Here is an 11454-nt window from a genome sequence, read left to right on the forward strand (position 1 = left end):
CATGAATCAAACAATAATTCATAAATTGTCAAGGGTTCATGAGGGAGGGAAGGTGGGTGAGGGGAAAAATGAGCTGATACCAATGGCTTAAGTAGAAAGAAAATGTTTTTAAAATGATGATGGCAACATATGTACAAAGGTGCTTGACACAATGGATGGATGGATTCTGATAAGAACTGTAAGAACCCCCAATAAAATGATTTTTAAAAGAAAGAATCTGTGCTTAAGTGTGCCCCCATCACCAAACTCACTTATCCAACTTTATGTTTCATGTACCATCATCCTACAACCTTAATAATAATATTTGCCAGGTTTCTGTTCATACATATTAAGAAACTCTAGCAATTCATTGGAGGAGCGTTGCACATCTCTTCTTAAATCACCATCTGGACTTCAACTTTGGGGACTCACTGTATCTTAAGTTAGTTGTAGATCTAGAATATATAATAGGTGGTGAGGTGTTCCCTGGAAACACCATTCAGCAATGTAAGGCAACTGCCGTAGATGATGCACCAGACTTCACCCCGGTACCATATCAGCATGCACAATTGGGCTAATCTCCTCAAATGTGGGTCAAATGGATCATGGTTTTACTAAAAAATGGATTATCAGGCAAAGGTTGTGTAATCTCTTCAGATGAAAGGGGTAGTGCTATTGACTGAAGTGATTGACAGAGTTTAAAGGCCCAAACTCCCCAACTTCTCAATTATTAGCCCATATGTTCCCTGTCCTGTTTCACATGCCAATTTCTTCCCAATCGATGCCCTCGGTTTGGCATCAGACACTATTGTAGGTTGGGAAATTAGTTGGCGTGATAAGACTCTGGGTTTGGCTTTCAGTAAGAACATATCTGTTACTATAGTAAATAAGGCTTAATTTCATGGCACTTGTGCAAATTGAGGTCATTTATGAGGCACTGAGCTAGGACACCGAAGCCCTGACCTCATCTCTTTCCTTTGTTTATGGTAAGTAGTTGCAACCAACCAGTTACCCTATACTTCTCATTCTGAAAAAAGTTACTGGAAAATATCAAACATATTTTTACCCAGAGCCGCACTTCTCACCAATACCTCATCTATTGGTAGTGATTTTTTGCATATTAACATTTCCACTGCTGGCCATGGATTAATGAGTCCTGGTGGTGTAGTGGTTGTGCATTGGGCTGTGATCTGCAAGGTGAGAAGTTCAAAACTACCAGCCTCTCCAAGGAAGAAAGATGGGGATTTCTACTCCCATAAACAGTTACAGTCTTGGGAACCCACAGGGACAGTTCTACCCTATCTTACAGGGTTCCTATGAATCAGAACTGACTCTATGGCAATGAGTTTTGTTTTGATTTTGTTTGCTATGGCTCAAGTCCAAAGAACCAGAGATGGATAAACAAGTTGCAGGATTCACACCAGCAAAAAGCAAGTAAGATCTTCCATATCATCTATTTATATAGACAGCAAGCCACCATCTGAGGAATTGTCCCTTTCATTGCCTTGTTGTGATCTGAGAAGGGGCTTATTCCCATGTAACCATCTTACAACTGCTAGACTGTTCATGCCAAATCCCATGATTACATCGTGTTAAGTCACATTATGGGGAATTACTGAGCTTTAATTATCAAACCACTGATAATCCTGGCCCATCCAAATGAACATAAAACCTATCTATCATACCCCTGTAGAAATAAAAGTCATGACATGAACAGATATCTTTACATCCATGGTCACCACAGCACTCTTCACAATGTCAAGAAGATGAAAGCAGCCTAAAGGTCCAAAAATGGATGAATGGGTAAACAAACTATCATATAGCCACACAATGGAATACTATATAATATTAAGGAATAACCTTGAATTTGTGAAACATCTCAACATGGATGAACCAGGAGGACATTATGTTGAGTGAAATCGGTCAATCACAAAGGACATATATTGTATAGACCACTATTATAAATTGAAGGAAAAATGTTCACCTTAAAAGAAATGTTATTTTGTAGATTCTAGAGGTGGGTAGATCACTAACTAGATAGTAGCCACATATTAACTTGGGTGAAGGAATAGGCAATATAGTAAGAGATCTGTCACCAAAAATAAGAAAGGCAAAGGAAGACACTGGGAGGAGTATAGGAGTTAAGGGGAATAGACTAAATAACAGTAGTAAAAATAATCTATGAGTGGATACATAGATAGGCACAGGTGTGTTAAGTAGGGTGGGACTATGCCCATGAACATGTACATAATTGACAGACTCACTCACTGCCATTCAATGCTGACTCATAGCAAACCTCCTCCCCGCTCCTACCCACATCCCCATGGGTTTCTGAGACTGTAACTGTTTACAGGAGTAGAAAACCCAGTTATTCTCCCATGGAGCTGCTGATAGTTTTGATCTGTCAACCATGCAGATTGCAGCACAACACTTAACCACTACACCACCAGGGTATTTGTCGGAAGATATTTATAAACATGTGTTAACATATGCTGCTAATTTATCCATGAGTATAGTAGAGAACACAGAGTGTAAAACTATTAAACTTCTTAGCTATTTTTTGAGGCAATAAGTTGCCAAGCTTTGGGATCATAGTCTTAGGGGACATAAAATTATACCTCCTTCATGTACAAAACAAACTCAAGATGGATTAAAGACTTAAATATAAATCCTAGAACTCTAAAAATCATCATTGAAAAATAAAGACAAATTTAAGGGCTTGTAGTTGTGTGATGATTTTGTGTCACCTACACTCTCTTGGCTAGGAGTGGATCCATCTTGGCTAGAGTGGGAGTCTAACCTACCAATCAGGTCACAGCCTGATTCTGTCCCCTTGGGGACATGGCCTACTCATAAGAAGGACTCTCCCTGCCTTCAGCTTGCTGCTTGCTACTTCAGCTTGCTGCTTGCTGGCCCTGAGAGCAGCCGGAGCCCTGTCCTGTTTCCGCCAACTTAGGATCCACAGGACTCTGCATCCACTGGCCTGTGATCTTCCATAATTCTGCATTATTGCATGTGACTGAGTGACTCTGAAGAGCCACATATGGATAAGTATTAGATTTATGACTTGAATTTGACTGGGCAGGGACACTTTCTTAATATGTAATGACTTCTTTATATAAAGCTCTCTCTTATACATATATGAGTGCCACTGGTTTTATATCTCTAGTCAACCGTACCTAATGTAGTGCCCTGATACATGCCATAAACATACTATCAAACATAATGAAACACACAAGAAGGCAAAATAGATGACTGGGACCTACAAAAAATGAGACACTTTTGTGCACCTAAAACTTTTATCAAAAGAATAAAAATAAAACCCAAAGATTGAACAAATTTGTTTACTATGATGTATCAGACAAGAGATTAATCTTTAAAATCAATAGAAAATTATAACAAGAAAAAGATGAATAATCTGATTAAAATGGGCATGAATAAGCAGCTGACTAAAGAAGACATTCAGCTGACCAATAAATATATGAATAAGTATTTCCAATAACTAGCCATTTGAGAGATACAAATTATGCCAATAACGAGATACCACTTCACACTGACATTAATAGCAACTTTGTTTAAAAACCAAGCAAACAAAACAGAAAATAAATTCTAGAGAAGTTTCAGAGAAATTGGAGTTCTCATAGGCTGCTGATGAGACTGGAAAACTGTACAATTGCTGTGGAATAGAAATATCATATGACCCAGAAGTCCCTTTACTTAATATACACCTTAAAGAAAGAGCCATGACACAAACAGATAAATGCATACCCATTTTCATCACAGCACTGTTCACAATAGTAAGAATATGGAAACAGCCTAAATGCCCATCAGTGGAAGAATGGATAAATAAACTTTGGTACACACATGCAATGGAATATATCCATTGCTATGGATGAAACTATGAAACATTCCATTACATGAGTGGATTTGGAGAACATTATGCTTGGTGAAGTTTGTCAATCACAAAAGTACAAGAGAGAAATCAAGATAAAGCTTTTCATCCTCGAAGAAATAGACTTTGATGGTTACCAAGAGAGTGAGAGGATAAGGGAGGGATGGGGAAGCAACAGACTAGAGGGTAAATAGATGTTGACTTAGGTGAAATAGAAGATAATATCCTCCCAAAGGAAAAAGCGAAAAAAAGGTGTGTGTGGGGAGGTGTAAGCTATAGAGAGGTTTGTTAAATTGTTTAATAGTTAAATTTTTTTAAAAGATCTGAAATGTAAACTCTTAGTAACTCACAATAAAAATATTTTATCAACAGAATGAAGAGAGAGCTTATAAATTAGAATAAAATCTTTGGGAACAATATAATGAATAAGCATCTAATATCTAAAATATAGAGAAATTTCTACATTGTAACAACAAAGAGACAAACCAATCAAAAGTGGGCAAATGACATGAACAGGCACTTCACCAAAGAGGAGATTCAATTAGAAGAAAAGGTGCTCCATATTAGTAGTCATCATAGAAATGCATGCCCAAACCACAATGAGGTACCATTTCACTCCACCGAAGATGGCTAGTATAAAAACTAACAAATAAATGTGAGAGGGCTGTGTTGGGCTGGGTTGGCTAGAGACACAAATTCAGTGACACTCATATGTGTAAGAGAGAGCTTTACATGAAAAAGTAATGAAAGAAATTCAGTGACACTCATATACGTGTAAGAGAGAGCTTTATATCAAAAAGTAATTCTATATCAAGCGAACAATCCAGATCAAGTCCATAAGTCCGATACTAGTCCATAATCCCTCTTCAGAGTCCCACAGCTGCATGCAATGATGCCGAATTCAGGAAGATCACTTGCCAGTGGGTGCAAAGCCTTGTGGATACAAGGGTGGTGGACACATCTCCACAGTTCTGGAAGGCCTCAGAGTAACTTTCTGGCATGAAGGTGAAGGCAGAGAGAAAGGGGGCCTGGCCTCCAGTGATCCATTTATCTTTTTATCCACTTATTCATTTATCCACATCCAAAGGACGCCATTAAGCTGCAACCTGAATGACAATCTAAACTCCACCCATATCTTCTTACAGGTGCCATGTTGGCACAATATAACTAGCCATCACAAAAGTTTTTAATATTTTTGTGAAGAATTCTATTTTTTAAAAATCATTTTATTGGGGGCTTATATAACGCTTATCAAAGAATTCCATTTTATTTAATTTCACTTTCCACCAGCTTTTTGAAACCCCATCATAACAAGTTCTGGAGGTAATGTAGAGAAATTGGAATCCTCATCCTTTGATGATAAGAATGCATAATGATACAGCTCATGTGGAAAATATTTTACATAGAATAAATAGATAGACACACAAAGTTGCCATATGACTCATCAATTTCAACTCTAGGTATACATCCTAGGGATAAAATTAAAGTAACATAAACAGACATATACCTACCTATGTTCATTGCACCGCTGTTCACAAAATCAAAAAGATGAAAACAACTTACAAGCCCATCAACAGACAAATGACGATGTAAAATGTGGTACATACATAGGAATACTACTCAGTACTAAGAAAAAAATTAGTTGCCCAAACATCTTACATGTACGAACCTGAAGGACTTTATGTGTGTGAAATAAATCAAATACCCAAACCCACAAAATTCAAATATTCATGTCATTTAAAAAATTCATTTTATTGGGGGCTTTTACAGCTCTTATCACAATCCATACGTACATACATAAATTGTGTCAAGCACACTTGTACATATGTTCCCATCATCATTTTCAAAACATTTTCTTTTTACTTGAGCTCCTGATATCAAACACATGCCATTTTAATAAAACAACAAGAATAAGTATATATACAGAAGCTAATGTTTATTAGTAGTTCAGAGAGAGGAAAAAGTGCTGCTTTTAGGTAGTAGTCACTTGTTTATAGAATAGAAAAGTAGCACTGAATAATGAACTTTGCACAGAATACCAGTGTAAAGATGTCAATAAACTCTATACTGTATAGTGAAAAGGAACAAATGATAGGTTGTTTATTGTTTTGTGATAAAACAACAACCAACAAGTAAGTGAGGCTACAGATTATGATACTAATTAAAATGAACAAACCATCTCATGGGGTTAGTTTTCTTGGTTTGGGGTCTTTGGGCCACTATCTCCCTGGACATTCCAATTAGCTGGAATAGTATAATTTCTTGATGTTTATGTTTTTCCCCTAGCATAGTGAGTAACATCAGATCTGAAAAGCTTGTGAGCAGCCATCTAAGATGCAGCTATCTTGGTTTTTATTCATCTGAAACAAAAAAGAAAGGAGGAACTGGATTATAGAACCTATTGTCTACATAAACCAGTGCCTTTAAGACCAAAAGAACAATGTAATTCGTGGCTACCACTTTAGGATGTTCAAGACAGGAAAACAATATAGATTAATCCTAATAAAAATAAAGACCATTGTGAAATATAAATTCAGATTCTTAAAGAAACCAAACCTACTGGACCTATTGAAGCTGAAGGAGTGCCTGAGATTACAGCCCTGTATTCCTCTCAAACCTTGAATCAAAACTATCCCGTAAAGTCATCCTGTAACTAAAAATTTAGCCCAAAGAGTAAAGATTTCCACCCTTGAATATTGTACTTCTTTAAAAGAATCTATATAAGACCAAAGAGGTAACAGTTATTTTAAAGCATAGATAAGATGGGTGGGTAGTATGGAGAATAAATAAATTTAAATGAAACAACTAGCACAGAAATAATGAAAATGCTGACAGATTCGTTAAAAACATAATTAATGTCACTCATTGTTATGCAGAAAACATAGAATAGAAACATGTCTTGTTGTGTATACTTTCACCAAAATACTTTTTAAAAAATATGAGGTATACTAAGAAATAAGAAAATATGGTCTCTTTACAGTGGGGAACAGGAGGGGAGAGATAGGAACGGTCTGTAAGGAAGTCTAATCATTATACTTTTTTATTCTTTCTTTCTAATTTAAATCGTTTTATTGGGGGCTCAAACAACTCTTCTCATAATCCATATATACATCCATTGTGTCAAGCACAGTTTGTACATTTGTTGCCCTCATCATTCTAACATGGCGATTCTTTTTTTTTAAATTAATTTATTGGGGGCTCGTACAATTCTTATCACAATCCATCCATCCATCCATTGTGCTAGACACAAAATGTAAATTAATCATTTTAAATATGCTCAAAGAGCTGAACAGAAACATCATTACTACTGGTGAAAAATATTGAAAGTACATCGACTGGTAAAAAGACAAAATGATCCGTCTTGGAACAAACATAGCCAGCTCCTTAGAGGCAAGGATGGCAAGACTTCATTTTATATACTTCGGACATATTGTCAGGAGAGACCAAAAGAGGAAGGCCCTTAATGAGATGGATTGACACTGTGCCTGCAACAACGGGCTCAAATATAAGAACAATTGTGAGGAGAGTGCAGGACCCTGCAGTTTCATTTTGTTACACGGAGGGTCGTTATGGGTCAGAACTGACTCGATGGCCCCTAACAACAACAATGAAACTCACAGAGGAAGAGGACAGAGAGAAAGGGTAGACATAGCATTTTAAGAAATAATGACTGCAATGTCCAAAATTTTATGAAAAACATACATCTATGCTTCCATTGAGGAACTCTGGTAGTGTGGGGGGTTAACTGTTGGACTGTTAACCTCAAGGCCAGCCACTCAAAACTACCAGCAGTTTCACAAGTAAAAGATGAGATTTTCTGCTCCTGCAAAGATTTACAGCCTCAGAACCTCACAAGGGCAGCTCTACTTTGTCCTGTAGGGTCACTAATAGTGGGACTTGCCTTAGTAGCAATAAGTTTGATTTGAGTTTTAAGAGCAATCTAAAAAGGAGCACTGGTGGAGCTGTGGGTTAGGCATTGGGCTGGTAATCCAAAAGTCTTTAGTTCAAATCCACCAGACACTAAGTCAGAGAAAGATGAGGTTGTATGATCCATAAAAATCTGTAGTCCTGGAAACTGACTCACAAGCTGTAGACGCTAATGACCCCCCAGGATCTTCAGACCAGTGGCTCAAGCTTAAAGACCTTTGGAGGTCAGATGGCGAACTAGATGCAGGCTCCATATCCAACAAAAAGCAAATGTGCTTTGTCAGGGCATCCACATGCATTAGAAGTATGACACACCCTGAGAACAATCCTTCTCGATTGGCTGGTCAAGTATTTCTTAATATGGAGGTGATTACGTTTTATCAAATCTCGTGATAGAGGATGGTTACATAATAAGGACTAAACCTTTAAAAATCATAGCCCAGTCAAGTTGATACACAACATTTATCATCACAATCTACCCTTTGTCAATGTAGTACTTGTACACATCTTTCAAACCTACTGGACTTCAGTTTATTCTTACTCAATAGTTTTGAAGCTATAAATATTTACAGAAGCAGGTAACCCTTTATTTCATTCACAGAGTGGTTGGTGGATTTGAATGGCTGACCTTATGGTTAGGAGTCCAACACTTATCTGACAGCACCACCAGGACTCCTCACACATCTCATTAAGCCAGACGTGTTCTTATTGTTAAGTACTATGGAGTTGGTTCAACTCATAGTAACCCTATGTGCAACATAACAAATATGAGCACAACTAAGGGTTCTAGAATTGCAATTCGTCTCAAGGCTATCCATAGTTTTAATTTTGGGGGTATTAAATGATCCTTTATTGAGTGCTTTCTTTTGTATTTATTAACTTGCTGGGCATTCCACAGCATCACTGTTGATGTCATCAATGATGTCATGAGGGTGTCAGTCATCAACATTGCTGCTCACAGGCTGTGCAGTCCCCAGGATCTCTTTAATAGTTCCAGAGAGTTTTCTGGCTAGAGACCAGTGTCACATCTGACAGGCAATGCTAAGGATCTCAAAAGTGTTGTTCCCATTGTACTTCATGTTTTCTGCTTCTTTCTGTCCCTGGATGGTTCATTGAGGGCTTTGCTGATCTGGAAGAGGCAGAAGGCACCACTTCAATCTGGGATTGTCTGTTCTCAATGGTCAATTTCACAGTAATCCTTAACCCCTTACAGTCACCGATTGCCATGGCAATGTCACCACCAACCTTTTTTGGAGACATACTCAGGGGGCTGATCTGGCGGCCCAGTGTAGAGGTGGCACCGTCTTCCCTACAGGTGCACCTCAAGTACACAAAGTTGGGATCTAACTTAGAGGGCATAGCAAAAGCAGCTGGTGTTGGATGAATCCAGACACTGGACAACCAAAGAAAGTTGCACCAAACCCTCCTCTGATCCAAAAGCAGAAAAACTCAAGGCTATTCATAGTGTGTTAAGCCCCACACAAACTACCCTTTGTGTAGTTAATAAACTATAAGTAAATATCTTTCTGGTATTCTCTGCTTTCATCCAAAATCTATCTGACTTCAGCAATGATATCCCTTGTTCAATATCCTCTTCTGAATCCAGCCTGAACCTCTGGAAGCTACTTTTCAATGTACTGCTGTGACAGTTGTTGGACAATCTGCAGCAAAATTTTACTTGCATGTGATATTGTGTTAGTCCGGGGTGACTAGAGAAACAAATTCATAGACACGCATATATGTATAAGAGAGAGTTTTACATTAAAGAGCAATTATATATTGAGAAAGCATCCCAGCCCAGTCTAGATCAAGTCCATGCATCCGATATTCCCCATATGTGGATATTAGTCCATAAATTCCTCTTTAGATTCACGCAGCCATGCAATGATGCCAAATGCAGGAAGATCACAGCCCAGTGGGTGAAAAGTCTTGTGTATCCAGTAGTGGTAGAAGCATCTCAGTGCTGGAGTAGGTATCCATGAGGATCCTCCAGCTCTGAGGCTCTGGCTGCATTAGCGTAGCTCCATCAGGGTCATCATCAGTATTGTCTCAAAGGGAGTAAGTGTGTGTCCTGCCTCCAGAGAATTATTTATCTCCTTAGTGCCTTCACTCTTAAGAATGTCAAATTGACAACAGATTATGTAGCTACCACAGATATTTTGATCTTGTCCTATAATTTAAACACTCTGTTGGGCCATCTTTCTTTGGAATGGGTAGAAATATGAATCTCTTTCAGTCAGCTGGCCAAGTAGCTATCTTCCAAATTTCTTGGCCTTGAAAAGCGAGTGCTTCCAGTGCTTTGTGCGCTTGTTGAAACATTTCCATTAGTATTCCTTCAATTACTGGAGATTTGTTTTGGCTAATACTCTCAGTGCAGCTTGAACTTCTTACACCAATACCATTGGCTCTTGCCCATATGCTACCTCTTGAAAGGGTTTAGTGCAACTAGTTTGTTTTGGTACAGTAGCTCTGCCTATTGCCACATTCTTTTGATGCTTTCCACGTCGTTCAATATGTTGGCCATGGCACATTGTTAGGTACCATCAAATTGATTCCAACTCATAGAAACTCTAGTTACAACAGAACAAAACACCGTCCCATCCTTCTTCACAATTGTTCTTATGTTTGAGCCCATTGTTGTAGTTTCTGTGTCAATCCATCTTGTGGAAACACTTCCTCTTTTTTGCTGTTCCTTTACTTTTTTGCTGTTCCTTAACCAAATGTGATGGTTAGTGATTATGTCAACTAGATAGTCCTGGGTAAGGGTAGGGGCATAGCTCAAACTATCAATGTGTCATAGTCTGATGACGCCTCCTTGGTGTCATACGCCTTTTTGTATAAGAGAGATCTAGGAGAGTAGAATCCTCTTTGGCCCTTCTCCTTCTGTTGGAGCTATATCTTCTGTATATTTCTTTGATCTGCAGTTGTGTTGCCTGCTGACCCCAGGAGCTATCAGTGGACTACCAACAGTGGATTCATCTGTCTGACTTCGAACCTCTGCATTCACCAGCCTGTGCCCCCTCCTATCTCTGCTTCATTTCTCTGCTTCCTGTTCATCAGCTTCCACAGTACATGAGATGAAATCTTGCCATCCTTGTCTAGAAAGAGCATTCTGGGGTACAGATCTGTTTCTTCTTTTGGCAGTCCATGATACTTTCAAGAGTTTTATCATATGAGTAGCTGATTTACAATGCCAGCTTAATTCTCAATGTAGAAAGGTGTCTGATATTAAAGTGAAGGCATTACTTGGGAAGAGATGGGATCCTGAAACTTGAGATGGGGGCATATGGACCAATAATCCAGAAGATGGAGACATTTAGCTGTAAGTTTCTTTTGAGCCACTCTAACCATCAGCACCACCACTCCCACCTGAAGAGATTAATCCAATCAGTAAAACCATCATCCTCTCCACAGACTCAATTAGTCCAAGTATACAGGCTGATAAAGCACCTGGAGCCTTATCAGCCTGTACCATTGCCTGAGGCAAATGCCTTACAAGATAGTACTTCAGGTGTGTCCCAGGAAACACTTTCTCCACCCATTATTGCCTCTAGACCTATAACTAAGAATTGAATCACTTGCTAATGAAGATCAAGGATTATAGCTTTCCATATGGATTGCAACTCAATGTACAGAAGACCAAAATCTTCACAACT

The 11454-nt window shown here is 38.5% G+C and overlaps 1 pseudogene; it reads right to left on the minus strand.

The window, feature by feature from the left end:
• Positions 1-8673: 8673 nt before the first annotated feature.
• Positions 8674-9208, minus strand: LOC101650066 (annotated as a pseudogene).
• Between the last annotated feature and the right edge of the window lie 2246 nt (positions 9209-11454).

Source organism: Echinops telfairi, unplaced genomic scaffold, assembly GCF_000313985.2.
Source record: "Echinops telfairi isolate 266 unplaced genomic scaffold, ASM31398v2 ScPeMD7_7469;HRSCAF=8507_0, whole genome shotgun sequence".
Lineage (NCBI taxonomy): Eukaryota > Metazoa > Chordata > Mammalia > Afrosoricida > Tenrecidae > Echinops > Echinops telfairi.